The sequence below is a fragment of the Coturnix japonica genome, chromosome 11 (genome assembly GCF_054131305.1).
Source record: "Coturnix japonica strain WE chromosome 11, WE-NBRP24, whole genome shotgun sequence".
NCBI lineage: Eukaryota > Metazoa > Chordata > Aves > Galliformes > Phasianidae > Coturnix > Coturnix japonica.
In genome coordinates this window covers 9,189,552-9,205,297 of record NC_140673.1, presented here as the reverse complement: position 1 = coordinate 9,205,297, position 15,746 = coordinate 9,189,552, and the positions used below count along the sequence as shown (strand labels likewise).

The 15,746-nt window shown below is 39.3% G+C and overlaps 1 long non-coding RNA gene across 2 annotated transcripts in view; it reads left to right on the top strand.

Moving 5' to 3' along the window:
- The window catches only part of LOC107317169 (uncharacterized), a 124,117-nt gene that overhangs the window by 48,477 nt on the left and 59,894 nt on the right, over nt 1-15,746 (top strand). For both annotated transcript variants that reach the window (XR_014932623.1, XR_014932622.1), the window contains exon 3: nt 9,700-9,821. This is a non-coding gene — a long non-coding RNA (uncharacterized LOC107317169). The remainder of the gene's footprint in view (nt 1-9,699; nt 9,822-15,746) is intronic.

The following is a 15,746-nucleotide window of genomic DNA, read 5'->3' as shown; positions in this document are numbered from 1 at the left end:
AGATGAAAATATATTTATTAGTCTTTCAAAGAAGTCACAGCGTTTTTCAGGAGAGCTATGTAGCTGAATTCAGTTCATGACCACAGACCTGAACTCATTTTAAATATTTAATTTAGACAAAAAAATAAAATAAAGACCTCCCATTGTGTACTGAGTTTATGTATTTTAGGACATAAATATAATATATGCTTTAATCCACTGAGAAGATATGAGCTCTTTTCAACCAAGACATCCCTCCTATAAAAAATGAATAGGCAGTGGTTAGTTTTAACCCAGCCTCTGTCCTCTGCAAAGCCAAGTGAAAACACGGTTTTGCAGCATGCCTTAAAGGTCAGTAGATTGAGTGGTATGTTTTTTGTGTCTTCTATTACAGAAGACAACATAAAACATATAATTTTTTTAATGGTTAAAATATAATAAACCCACATATCTAACAGTAAAATTGATCAATTTTGCCAAATTTATGTGTATTTCAGAGCTCTGACCTTGAAGCTGCTAAACACCCGTATTCCCTTCCTGTAGTGGGAGGTGAGGGAACCCATCATCTTGCAAGATGCAGGATTAGATATTGCAATAATCTGCCACCCCCTCAATATTTACATCCTAATATTTCATCATCCTCCCAAGTCCACAGCCTGCTCTAGCATACAGGGAGACAGATGGCTCATAAGATTACAAGCTATGGAGATTTGGAGCTACAGACAGGTCCCCCGGTATTCTAAGAAAATTAACAATTTATTTAAACAGCTCTGTCAAATGCAATCCTCTTTGCCTCATTTTGTCTCCTGCTGGCTCTGTCTTATGCAGGATTGCCTGCACATAGATACACTGCTTAGAGATTAATGATGGAAGAAAGAAAAGAAACAGCCACAAGCTCTATGACCTGTGAATGCACTGGACAGGCATGTGAGCATAACGGAAATAACAGGAAAAAAAAAATCACTTTATTTTTGTACTGTCTTCCTGAATGGAGTCCCTTTTTTTGAGGAATCTGAAAACAGACTCTTGCCTGTTGAGCCGTTCTGAAATGAGTTAAAGGATTATCTGTATCAGTGTGATCCCAAGGAGCATCGACTTCAGATAAGGAGGGCACCAGGCTGGCTGCACCCTGCAAACGCAAGGCTGCTGCTTCTTCCTGCTGCTGGCCAGCGGAGCTACTCGCTATCCGGTGGAAAGTTAGTACACAGGAGCAGGCACGCAACCAGCGGGTGGTCGTTTGATTTAGAACATCTGATGCTTCACTGACTGTTGAAGCAGAGTGCAGTTTTCTGAGCTGGTGAGTGCAATAAGTAGCCAAAGTGAGGAGACGGCTGCTGTGGAAAGTGTTGCTATGTACTGATGAGGGGCGAGTTACAGGATGGAGTGATCAGACATGTGGCTCAGCGTCATAGATGATGATTTTTTTTCCCCTTTCCACTTCCTTGTCGCTGCTCTACTGCAGAGATGTTTCTTTGACTGCTTTGTCTTGGGAAGGTTGCTCATTTGCTGCCTTGTTATTTAAATCTAATGATGGAGGTGAATAAGTGTGCGTGCCAACCAAAGCTCTCTCAAATTCAGTACCTGATAGTGCATTCACCTGGAATGCACTCACTTATCTGCAGAATCTGCTTCCCACCCCCAGGCATGCTGAGAAAGCAGAGCTGTTCCCAGGGGTCTACCCAAGTAAAAGCCTTGTAGTTCATAGAAGAGCAGTTTGCTGCTCATCCTTGAGCCAAGCTAGGAATCAAGTGGAGGTTCTCTTACTTAGTGGACTCTGTTTATCTGCATGTCTGAGGAACGTGGGTTGGTGGTTGCAAAAAGGATGGAGCAACACCTTGGAAATGAGAGGCTGCAGTGATTCACTATCCAAGAGCTGAGCAAGGTGGAGCAGGTCCTTAAGGAATGTATGCAAAAAAAAAATGCAGCTCTGTTGGAAAACGGAAACTGGAATATGGGCTTTAACTAGTAAGATTTGCTTACTGTGGAACTTCGCTTTGAAGATAGTGCTGTTTCTCCTTTATTGAGTAAAATAAGTGCTGTTTCCATAACACTCATTTGTCATATACTTTAACACAGTTTTTCTGAGTGAGTGGCTAGAAATGTATGTTATTGGTTTTACTTATCATCGGAAATTTTCCACCTTCTACACACTGGGACTGCATTTGTCTTTTCCAGAGATGAATTACCAAGGTGTCTGACTGCGCTGTCTTCATCCCATCCCACATTCCTTTCCTCCTCTACTATTTCAGATTGAAAGGCTCTCTGCTAACCCTTTTCACTTTTCTCCTGTCGAATTTCTCTTTCTTCCTATTAGGTTTATTTCATTATCAACTACAGTTTCCTCCATGATATTTGGACTACCTTCTATATTTACAGTTCATATCTCCTTGATGCCATCATTAAATTTCATTAGCGTACTTTTCTCTTCTCTATGACAACCATTACTGGAAACATGAGACAGCATCTGTTCCCACAATGGTCCTTGGGGAAGCCCAGCTCCTAGGGAGCCCCAGTCCAGCAGTTCTGTTTTCTGCATAACAAATTCATGCCTCCTTCCTTTATATCCATCCCCTTGAACTCTTCTTCTCAACTGAACTAATTATTTCTCATGTGGCACCACCCTCAAATACCTTAATTAGAAGGGTCTAATCTTTTATAATTCCATTGTCAAGCAAATCAGATCTCAGGTAGTTTGGCATGATACAGCATAAGATTTTTCTGCTAAATCAGTGGAGATCTTTATCTCATTTCCGTGTCTCCATACCTTCATGCTTTTATGTTTTTTTTCAGCTCTGACTAGTCCATCTTTCAAACTTATTCTTAAATGCTTAGTGGTACCTTTACTTTCTTTGTTCCATCTGTAGATGGCTGAAAATTTTTTAGTGACTGTCTTAACTTCCTTTGCTTTTTTTTTTCATTTGTGAAATGCTGTGGATCAAGTACTTCTCTCATCACTGACAGGAATAAATTTTAAGTTTCTGCTGAGGGCAATCTCCAGCCTCCCTCTTCCTGGTCTTGAAGACACACACTGTCCCATAGAAAACAGATATGTCTCCACTCTACTTAGCATTACAGAAGGCAGAGGCAGTTTTCTTCAAATGCATACACATGTCCTTTTTCATGTGGTTTTCCACATGCAGTTTGGAAAAGCTTATTCAATGAAAACTGATCTTAACCACAACTTTTCTTTGTTTCTGTTAGTGACGTACTGAGTTTTTCTATTTCTTTACCCATTACTTCCACATTCTTATGGTACATATATTAATATCTGCCATGATAAAAGCTACTTCAGAAAAAGTAAAGACAAATTGTCAGCAATTCTATTAGCCCAAAATCTACCAGCATAAATTATTTTATATATTGCTTTCTCACTAATAGCCCAAACATATGGCTACACTGAAGCAAGTTATTTATCATGGCAAATATTTCATTTCTTTGCTGCTTTATATCATGTTTGGTCCTTTGTACTTTTGCAAAGGATGCTGAACTGGAGTTTCCCACAAACTCACAGTTGTCTGCCCGCTTCCCTCACTGGTGAATTACTACATTCGCTGCAAGGCTGGGGAGAGTCAGACAGTCTCGTTTTAGGCTCCTCTCAAAATAAATAAATAAATAAATCACCACGGTATGAATCACTGCACTATTTTAATTTAAAAAATGAAAAGAAATTCCTAAACTGAACCGTTGGAAGGCAGGTAGCAGTTCAGTCCTGGAAGACCAGGTATGGAGGAATAGAGGCAGCACCAAGTTTTCTGTAGAACATTTTCTGACAAAGACAGGAGGCTCTGGGAATTCTTTGTCTACAGTGCCAATAAATCTTGCATCAGACCATAAGCTTTCTGGACTTAATTTTCATGTAACATGGATATCTCCTTTCCATGAGAGAACATTAATGCGTGTACATGTCTTACACTCTCTTACTTTTTTTTTAATAAGTGGCATTGAAAGGTCTTTGTAAAACCAAGACTTTTGCCTTTGAAGTTTTTCTCCACCTCAAAATATAGAGAAATCATAGATTTCATTACTCTCTATTAGACTGTATAAATAACTTCTCATTTTAATTTATAAGATGTTCTGTTTTCCCTTAGTTTCTCAGACAGCCCTTATTTTAAATTGGCAGCTCTCAGTGGCCTCTGCAATAAGATTCAGTTGTTCAGCATAACAGCCACCTGCCCATATGAAAACACTTCCAGATGTGAAAAGGCAAAGATATTTTTCTTTGAAAAAAGCATTGAAAAATCCACAATTTAAAAAAAAAAAAAAAAAAAAAAAAAGCAGTTATTGCCACAGAACAAATCCTTTTTGTCTCCCTCATCTATTTCTAAGAAGGAAATGACTTGTAACACCATGCAATAACTGACTGCATTGGAATAACATCTACTAAAAAGGTAAACACTCATCTATCTTCAGAAGATCTTCATGATATAAGAAAGGGGAGATCAACAGCTATCAACTATGAAACAGCAACTTCTCCAAATATCACTGAATTTCCACAGGTAATATGAGTAGGGTCTTTCTTACACATTTCCTACAGGACTAAGTTCTGTTTGTAGGAAAATCTCCAAGTAAAAATACTTGGCTTGAAAGTAGAACAAGACAGGGATCCATGGAAGGAGACAAGGGACCAGTATCCCTCCACACGTTGTTGTGCAGTATTCTCAGGCTACAGTTTGTTACAAGTTACGGGTGTTTAGGCTCTGGAACTTCACAACAAGGAGAAGAGACTGAATTTTTCTTGTTTGAGAAAGGAAAATGCACATGGGATCTGCATGGTTTGTGTTAATCCAAGCCTTACTGTCTCTCTTTTCTGCTGTCTTTTTGCCTTCGTTCTTCTGATAGCAGCAGCTAAATGTGAGTGATTAGCATCCTAATCTCTGAAGCACCTGCATACAGCCAAGGATTTGCTAGCCCACCTTTCAGGATTAGCAGGCATAGTTCTTGCTAAAGTTAATAAAATTGGGTATCAAAATCACAGAGGGAGCTTTAAAAAATCACAAGGAGGGTATTCAGCACCCGTCCTGAAGGCTGCTTTTAGCTGAGGGAAAATTTCCATAGAGGATATTCAGCAAATGTAGTCCTTATAATCCTGTGGCCAAGCCATATGTTGGATATCAGCAAAGAGAGGGCTACATTTTTAATTCACAGTGCAAATGTCACTAATAAACTCCAGCATATTATTTTGAGTGGAAAAATGTGAGTATATCTTACTTTTATACTTCAAGATGGTATAAGTTGCTTAATTATGCTTGTATTTTCTGATTTTAAATGTATTACAAGTGCCTGTGTAAGAATGAAACTGTTGAGAAGCTTTGGTTCAAGCTTGTAGGTAGCAAAGAGAAAGGTGCAAATCCAGCAAGACTGGTTAAAACTGAGAAGCTGAAAGAAATTTATTTGGTGGCCACAAACAAAAGCTCAGGCAAGGTCAAATTGGTGGGAATTGGCAGGCAACCAGAGCAAATGTGGTTCTTTTTGTCACACCATGTGAAGGAATTGAATGAAGAGTAATTTTGAACTCCATCTATGGTATGTCACAGTGTGTTCTATGCCTAGCATGGCTAATCCCATAATGTTTTGCATGATCCTTATGAAAATGGTGAGTTGTGGAAGAAGGAAGACAATTTGGTAGCACGCAGATGTGAGATGATAGCCAGTCAGCCTTCTGCAAGGGAAGCCACCATGACATTAATCTGAAACTTACTTGAAACTGCTCTGCTAACTCTGTGGCATTCCTTGAGAAGGACTACATTTTTATTTTATTTTTTTTCCAATTTGGTAGAAGTTTTATATTATCCAAATTTCATATCCCTATAAAAATATCCACTCATAAAATATAAGTACAGTACACAAATACAAAAAGATAGTATGTGTGCCTGGCACTCGGTATGACTGGAGCCAATCAGATGGGATTCTCAGAATTTGTTCATAGTGATTTTGCCTTCTTGATGTCTGAAATTTGAGGAAGTCTATTTTAAGTTGCCCCAAAAAAAAGCCAAACTAAAGCAGGACTTTTTCCAGCAAGCTGGGCCCCCTGCTCTGTTACTTAGTTAGTTCTCCCTCTTCAAAGCGAATGTTGACTTCATCACCTGGTTTTGGTCAAAGTACTTTTTTTTATCACTCGGTGGTGAATAAGGGGATAACCATAGGAAATGTGTCAGTCAGGAATTTGGATGTTTATGAAAACAGGGCAATGGTGGGTAGAAGTTCATACTAAGATTAGAATATACTGTACTATGTGCTCCTCAGAGCAGTTGGGGTGCCTCCTGTGGAAACACGCTGTCAACAATAATCTTAGTGTACCTGACCACACCTTGCATGAAAATATTGAATGCACTGCTAAAATCTTGCACGTGCAGACGACTGGAATCAGTCTTGTTGATAAGGACATGTGGACTCCCCACCCTTTCCCTTTCTTTTCAGTCTGATATCAGTGTGACTCAGAAATGTAAGAGTTTGTTGCATAAAGACACATGATTCACAGAATGAAATTTGTGATTTGAATGATAACTGCAACAAATTGTTTTAGATACAGAAGCTGTTTTGTGTGCACATCCTTCCCCACATTTTAGTTATTTCCTTTGTGCTTTCATGTGTTCACCCTAAAAATCAAAAGTGAAAAAGGTGCTGGGAATCATGGTGGTTCATGTCAGCATTAGTACACTGTGGATGTTGTACTGCAGAAAGCATATAAAAATTTTAAAGAAAGTGACAGACTTTAATATTAAATAATTCATCTGTTCTTGCAACTGCAGAGAATTGACATGTTTGTTGCAGAAATTTTAATAAGAGCATTCGTGACACTGAACTTTCACCTAATCAAGTTGCTAAAATCTTACTGCTCTCTTAACTGTGCTGTATTTCTCAAATTTACCATATCAATACAGAGAAAAGCCTTACTTATAGCAACAAATCTCTGAACGCTGGCCTCAAGTGCTGGAACTAAACAAATGCCAAGAGCTTACCTACCTACCTAATATCAGTGTTGCTTTGTACCTGAGCTGTGAGTTTGCAGATCTATACATGCTGCCTCACTTTTGAGCCCAGATTTCCTGTGAGCACCATTTTTACTTCTGCAGCCCTGGCCTCATTGCGGTAGTCAGCTCATATCCCACCAGACACTTAACGCATACCTACGTTATCTTCTATAAGGTAAAAAAGCTGCGAGAATCTTAATAAACTATGGATGCAGGTGGGCAGCAGAGCTGTAGCCACAGCTAAATTATGGTTTGTGGGACACTGGCCATGGGCCTGGAGCAGTGTCCCTGTTTGCGCTGCTTAGGAGACCGCTAGCCACTCAAGCAAAAAGCATTGTTGCACCAATAACAGCAAAGGAATAAGAAGATGGAGAGCATATTTCAGTGTAATTATAATAATTCATAACTTGAGGTTGTTCTCCTGTTAAAATCTCAAAAGCAGAATATTTTTACTTTCTTATAAATTATTCACAACCATTTGCTTTGCTTCATGACAAGTAGCTTTGCTTTTCTTCAGACAGGATTTTCAACCTGAATGAATGAAAATGTTGACCCAGTTATGCCTAACAAACAAAATGTGAAAAGAACTAAAATTAGAAATTGATAAAATAGAAACAATACTTTTTTTTCTCCGTGCTCTATAGGAATATAAAATCTGTAAGGTATTACACTTAGAAAAAGAAGAAAACAGACCTTAAAATGAAACCACTCAGGAAAGGATGGAGAATGCTGTACCTTTTCTTTATCAGTAAGGTTGGTTTCAAGAATGCCCTAATACAGAATGTAACCTCAGACAGTTCTGCAAAATATGCACGATGCCTGTCCAGGCTCTCATCTCCCATCAGTGATTTCTGCCCTGCAGCCTGTGGCCCTGCTCACGTGTGGTGTACATGGGGATTTCTGATAGACCCTGAGGGGCAACGTATGGGAACTGATACTTCTAGGTTAAAGTGGATTCATTTTCTAACCACTACAGTGCTACATCTGGAACTGGATCTACTCACTCCTGGTTTTATACGAAAATCATAAAAATGAAAAATTCAAAAAGGTTTTATGGAAAAAAATGGCCACCACTTAGCTTATTCAGTGCTAAAGCATTAGCATGGGATGTTATTTGTGTATCAATTGCTTATCCCATTAAGAGAGTTTCATTTATTTAACACAGCTCAAAAAATGACGTAACATTGTAAGAATAGACATGGGGGTATTCAAAAGTGAGACTTCTTCCTTCATTTCCTGAAGCCATAGTTATAACATTTAACAGGTAACATTATTAAAAATAAAACAAGCAAAGCAACAATGAAAAAAAATCAACCCACTAGCACTTAAAATTCCCACTAGGATCAAGGATTTAGGCTTTATAATATAAAGTGCCTTAAAAAAAAATAAAAAAATTAAAAGTAAATAACATTTCATAGATGAAATAAGAAAATGTTTGTAAATTTCATAAAGAAAAGAATCCCAAATTGATTGTTACTTGAACTGTTGGTTCTTCTAAGGAGCTAAAAGAATTAGGGAGCCCAGCAGCTTCTTGTCTACATGCTGGAGACAGTCGTGATTATAGTCAAGAAGCAGGGTTGTATGCAAATATAAGTGTTCTGCAGTCCTAGTTTGTACTTTTTAAGTTGGCCAGATGCATCTACTTCCTATTTTTCAGCTGCCACCATTCACAGTACTTAAAATCTGTGTTAGCTCTTAAGTCAGCTCCCACTGTGCTTAAACAGCTGTGGAAAGAGAACAAAAACATAGGAATTTTATTCTCTTCTTCATGCAGTGTGTATGCTTCATTGCTATGCTTGTTTGTGTTCATACATCTCCTTTTCTGTGAAATACTTCATAGAATCACAGGGATTAGAAGGGACCTCTGGAAATCATCGAGTCCAACTCCAGTTTTTCTGAATTTGTTTTGTTTTGTTTTAATAGTAACTTTGACTGATTTGGTAATGTCTACTTAAAATATCCAGGCTAATATCTTCTGAATTGGGTCCACTGGATAGTTAGAGACCTTCTTGCTTGCAATTTAAAAGAATACACTTCAAAAACTATGAAGTGATCGCAGCTTTGTGAGTTTCCTCTTTGCTTTGGATACCATACCTAAACTTGGCTGCATTCATGGCTGCATTCTTAGGTGTTCAGGAAAGTAGTTGCTGGGCAGCAGGGAGCCATTTCGCTTGCAGATGTTTATTTAGTATTTATCATTTCAGCAGTTCAGGAAAAAGAATATTTTCCAGCCTCACTTTTTTACAAGAATTTCCATTCAGTGCAAGCTATCAACACCTTTACCAAGCCAGAAATACAAAGCTGGCCTCATTCATCTTACCTTGTAATTTATAATGATGTCTTGGTTACCACTAATCTCAGCATGTGCAATGGAGCCAGTCAAGAGAATCATGTACACAATTAATAATGTACACGGTAGCTCTGAAAATGATTATAACATTATGATGCTCATCATATGTTAGAAACATAATTTCTCTGCAAAAAAATCTGAGACTTTCAAAGAAAGAGAGAGAGCCAGCTGCATTGCAGGCAGTGATAAGCAATACTGAAGATCAGGCTGTGCTAATATAGAATTCTAAGCTTTTTAGTTGCATTTTAAACCTTAGGAAATAACCTCCAAAATAGGAAGGCTTGAATATCTTTGCCAATTACATGGTTGTTACTTGATATTCTCACGGAAAAGAAATTCAAAGATTTTGATTTGGACTTATGTTTAGTTTTGCTTTTTGCTTTCGTACATTTCTTTCAGTTGTCCACTGCTGTGCTCATGCTGGTTCAGACACCGTGTTTCTCCTGTGAGAAAACTGTGCAAGTTTCCAGAGTGCAAGAGGCTACTGCTGCTCGGGGAACAACATCACAGATACAGTAGAGGTAAGTGGATTTGTGCCTTAATGATTCCTTTTACTCTTCTCCTTCAAGCAAATGAAATCTGTATAAGAAATGGCTCTATATAAAATCAAAGTGGAGGAAGAGGGGGTTGAAATAATATCCAGAAAGCCATTCTAAGCTGGGTGCAAGCCTGGAAGTGATGTCATCAAATAATACGTAAATTCTCTGAATTTTTACATCCTTTCCAAAAGAACTCTTTTCCCCAGAAAATTCCCTTCGTCTCTTGCTTAAGTCAGGTTTACAGTGAATGTTTGTGTTGAAAGTCATACTCTGTTGACCAAAGGAACGGTTGCTATTGACTGCAGTCAGACGAGATTGAAACTTTGGTTCCTTTTGAAAGAGAAGGAATTGTTACTGTGCAGCAAAGCTGATCAGCTGAGTGAAGGGGACATTTTCTACAACTGACAGGAGGCAACCAGAGGTGAATGTCAGGGAGCCTGAATCTGGGGAGCAGAGCAGCCACCAAGCCTTGACATCTCAGCATCAGCTCATATTTGGTAGACTCCTGTATTTACTGCTGCACCACTAATTTGGCTTGTTAGGACTACAACTGCTGGTTCAGGGGTCTGCGACACCAGCACGTCAGAAGAGGTGGGACTGTTTACAGGCTTAGCATTAGGTGTATATTTAAACAGTCCACTAATTCAAGCTTCTGATCCCAGTTTTCTTCCTGAGAAAAAATAAATCTGCATTTAATCTCACATTGGCTGGTGTGTGCTACCCCCCAGCACGTAATAGAAATGCTTGCATACACACAACTACCTTTAGTTTAGGGATGTGACTTGCTTCACTAATTCCCTAGGATATTTATTTATAAAAAAAACTCCTTTCAGAGCCTTTTAGTGCATTGACCTTGTTTCAGGGTTTAGCTGGGAAGAGGGAGGGCTGGATTTTTTTCTTAAACGCTGCAGGGGATTTCTGTCAGGTTGCTTTAACACTTCGTCTCAGATTCTTGCCAGGCTTTTGGGCTAAAGAATTTTCAAATGCAGCTAGCCGTCATCACATAGCTCTTGCGTTTGTGCAGCAGTATCTGCAGAAGTCTATCAAATATGAGGAAATGCTGAGATGTCGAGGACTTGATGGTTACTCTTTGTTTTATAAATATAACATTTACTTGGCTTTCACAAGACAAGAAAACAAGAGGATGTTAGAATAAAGGCAAAAAGCATCATAAACGTATACATCGCTTTTAGTGTATCAGGTATGGATGCTGTAGTGACTACTCTGTGGACTGAGTCTGTGCGTTATAGCAGTGTTCTATGCAAAGACATGGAATGCTGTTATTCCCCTAAAAAGCAGGAAAGCAGAGAAAGGGATATGTTATGCTGCTGAATTTTCCTTTCAAAAGCCTAAAGGTTTCTTAGCAATAGGTCACCACATTTAGAAATCACTAAAATACTCATGCTATAAAAACACAGAACTCTAAGTCTTCTTTACCCCACTGAGCCATGACCCTAAAAGGTTAGCACTGCAAGGACTGCTAGCAGCTCCTTTTGCTTTCACTTCCTGTACGTTTTCACGTATATAGCTACAGAAAACAATACATGATATAACATGCGTGGAAAATACTAGCAAATACTATTCAATCCTCATCCTCCAACTAAAGTATCTATTGCTTAATAGAAGAAGGTGCATAGGGATTTTTTGGATGCATTACTGAACTGAAGTGCGTTTTGTGCCCCCTGTTTTGAGTAACAGCTTACATACAGATCATAAGTGTCCAACCTTTTGGCTTATCTAGGCCATGCTGAGCACAAGAGGAATCATCTTGGGCTGCATATAAAATAAAATATGTTAAAAAACTTATTATTTTTTTAAAAGGGCAACAAACACATAAAACTAGTGGGTTAGACACGTGATCTAGGCCATGAGAAGGTCCCACGTATCTCTGAGCATCAATTTTGGTTTAAGGAAACTACTGAAATGGCAAATTCTTACTACTTCTTCCAGTATAGCAGGTAGAACTGTTACTCTCTCCTGTTACTTCCTGATCTTTGAACTCGGTCCCTCATTCCTCTGCCACTGCTTCTCATTGTCACTGTGGGCTACACATATGACCACTGGACACATGGTCCTACTTGCAGATGGGGCTTAGGCTAAATGCTCCGCTTTGTGGCATTTCTGTGCTAATCTCAAGGCTTTTGGATAGACCCCTGAGGAAATGCACTTCTAGAACCCCTGCCTGGCCAGACAGAAGTTTGGCTTCCCTGGGGTTAAATCCCAAGAAGATTTCAGTGGTGGTGAAGTTAGATATAGGCAAGTGGAAGTGTATAGCACTGCAAAATGTAACTCCATTACCTCTTGGTTTCACTAATGCCTCAAAGAAAGGCTGGCTTATTCTAACCACAGAGCAATATCTAAGTAGGAAAAGAGATGTTTGGAAAAATCATTCATTTATTAAGCTTTTCAGAATAAAGCAATCACATCTTCCTTACCACAGAATGCAAAGAAAGCTGTAAATATTAAAGCTGTAAATATTACAGCTGTTCACTAGCAACTAGAAAAAAAGAAGAGTCAAATTCAAAGCTTGCCACTTCTATTCACAGTGAATGACTTAGGAGTCGAAAGAGGGTGTGTACAGTCTGAATAGAATATTGCTGGTAGAATTCTAAGGATGCCTCCTAAAATAAGCAATTGCTTACCATGTCAGCTGGAATAAAGTTTGTCACATTGTATGTCTAGATGCAATATGGTGATATATGCAATTTCAGTCACTCTGTCCAAATTGTGGGCTTTATCTGAAACACTCTCATACCCTGAACAGTCTGCATTTTCATTAAAAGAATGAATGTTCCTGTCATCATCTTGGTAAGAATACCAATACGAAATAAGCTACCTCTAAATGAAAAGATGCATTTTATTGTTTGTGAAGCTGGAGAAATAGCCAAACACCCAGCTTGGCTGGCTGATGGTGGTTTGTTTGGAGTATGGATTTAGTTCCTTTGTAGGGGTTTCTGACAAAGCACTGGCGTCCTGGTGGCTGCGGGATCTTACAGAGAGCATTAACTTCTCTGTGCCTCAGTTTCTTCATCAGTAAAACTGTGATAATTATTTTCTGCTGGGCTTTCCGACTAATAGGCTTGTTATGCCCTGCAAAGCACTCAGAGATCTGGAACAAACTACAGAAGTGCAAAGTATTATTGCTATTAGAAGTCCATTACAGCTGTTTTGCTTTGTTCATACTGGCCCTTTGGTACGTGCAGCTAGACAGCTCCTAATGTTATCTTGATGCACAAAGCACTTTTTGTGTGAGGTTTGACTCACACTAAAATGCCAGTTAGAATTTTTTCCTCAGGAACTCACTGGAGCTTGGCTTACAGAATCTGAAAATTAAATCAACCAAAATAGGTCAAACACGAAACTGTATGTCCTTATGTGTCCTCTTGTCCTCTTTTAGCAGTATAGCGCATAGTTGTTGTTTTCTTGTCTGTAAAGTTTGGGCCTGTTTTGTTCCTCAGCCAGCTTTGGTAATGATATCTTGGTTATATTTTGAATACCTGCTATTGAAAGTTTTCTGTTCCTATGAAATATCTTTGAGAAGGACACACTCATCTGTTATGTTAGTGGTCCAGAAATAGCGTGCCAAATGCACAAGCAGCTGATGCGACTGCATGCAATACAAAAGTGCATCATTCTGTTACAGTTTGTTGGTATACATCATTATGGAGATATTTTTGAATCCCTTAAAAAAGGGATTATTGTATCGGAAATTGAATCAAACCTTTACAGAAGCTGCAGTTTGTGGTTTACTTTTCCCTCATAGCTAGTTCTTTAGGAATTATTCCTGTTCTCGTAATCCTTTAAGTTAATGCATTTATAACGTACTTATATGGTTTATAATTTCTCTTCATTCACATGTCAAGTAGCTGAAGGTGCTGCCTAAATTAGTATTTACTTCAGTATTATACATTTTTGAATTGGTTGTTCATTGCAGCCATAATGCAGTGAATAAACGTGTTAATATTTGAAGTGGGAAGGAAGGTAAAAAGGGAAACTGTCTGCTCCAGCCACGGCCCAGCTTTCTGGTTACAACATATTATAATTTATTTAAACTCAATCAATACTTAATCTGGAGTTTAAATTCTGCTAAAGATCTGTGGCAGAGCTAAAAGCAGCTGATGCCAAAGAAAAAAAAATTTCTTCAGGCTGTGATTCTGATGAATTTATAATGCGCTCTAAGGGTGATGTGTTGACCTAAATTCACAGAAGCTCTGCAATTCGTATTTATTATTGTGAAAGGTGTCCTACCAACACTTTTCTTCTTTCAAATGTTGCTAACCTATCTGAGAAAGGTGACCGGCTGCAGAGGAAGGAGCCGCACACACAGACTGGGTCTCCCTGCACCCTAAGGGAGGGGTGGGATGGCACAGAGCACAGCTGGAGTCCTGCCGGCCCCACACCACAGACTGGGCAGTGGCTCATTGTAACCCTGAGATTCAAGGCAGGAATTAATTCAGCACTGCAAAGATATGCCAAATTTGAAGCCAGCAGTGAGGGCAGACTTCCTGAGAGGTGTTTGTGGTGACAATTTGGATTTGTTTTGCTGGTAATGTGAAAGACATTGTTATGGCAGGAAGAAGACAGTTGCGTTGAAAACTGCTTCTCCTTTTCAGGTTTGCTTTTTTTTTCCCCTCTAGCCTTTCTGGGGAAATAGATTTCGATCTCTGCAGGGTTTGGTTTTCTCTGTACAGCTCTTTGAACTGCCCCAAGCACAGCCATCTCAGGGCAGGGCCCACGGGCAGCTCCTACCAGCACTGCAGTGATGTGCACACACCATTCTCTTGTAAGGACCAGGCAACTTCATATTTCCCAGTGCATTTTGGCAAGCTTTTTCTCTGAGTTGTCCAACAGCTTTTCATAGTAAATGAATGACTTCCCAGTGACCTGAACCCTCTTCCAAGCCTTCTTTGTCACTGTGACAGCTCGTAGTCTTTCTGATTTTGTGCAAAGCTATATGTTTTACCAGATTTATAACTGCAGGAGACTTGTTTTTTCTAAAAATTAAAAAAATTCTCTGGCTGAATAAGGGAAATGTATAGCGAATAAAGGCTGACAATCATCCTCATTTTTTTATGATGATATGCTGTCCTCATGAAAAGGGAGACATGCTCAGTTCTTCCTCCTAATTGATACATGCATCCTTGTAAGATGTGGCTCCCCTATGCAGGACTCACCCCCACACCATCCATCCCCAGACCCTCACCTGTGTGCTTTTGGGGCATCACATCAGACACTATCCCAGCATGTGTCTTCTTGCTCTATTTTGTGCCCACCTCTGCTCATATTGCTATTGTAGTCAAATTCCTGTTCTGGTTTACGCCTGAACAGATATGGGCTAGCATAAATCCTCAGGCTTGGAAGGCATTAGCCTGCCTTTACTGTAGCACAATTGACAGCTGTACCTGGCACCACAATCTCATTCCACCCCAGCGCAGCAGCATCCAGAGCCTTGCTGCATTGGAGGAGCAGGGCCACACACTTGAGGTTTGTTCCTCAGGGCTGGCCCTGAGGATGAGAACAGCATGCAAACACAGCTTCTCAGCAGGAGCAACTATTAGTTTCAGCTTTAACCTTTAGTTAAAAATATGAAGCTGCTGAACAAAAATGCAAAGACTTGGTGTTCAAACTCATGTCTAACTCAGAGAGCTGGGCTCCTAGAACCAACTGTGAATTTCAGTCTAGTGGCAAGGAAGTTTATGTTCAGCTTCAGATTTTCTTCTGGATAATGCTTAAAGCGAGTACTTTAATATTCAGATACAGGGGTTATAACACATTTACCTGCTGAAAAAGTCAATTGGATGTCTTGTACCCTCCCCCACTCCCAACACGGCAACTTGGAACTGTATCAACACAACTACGGATAATGAGTGACCATTGGTAGAGTCATGTCCAAAACCTGGATATCTG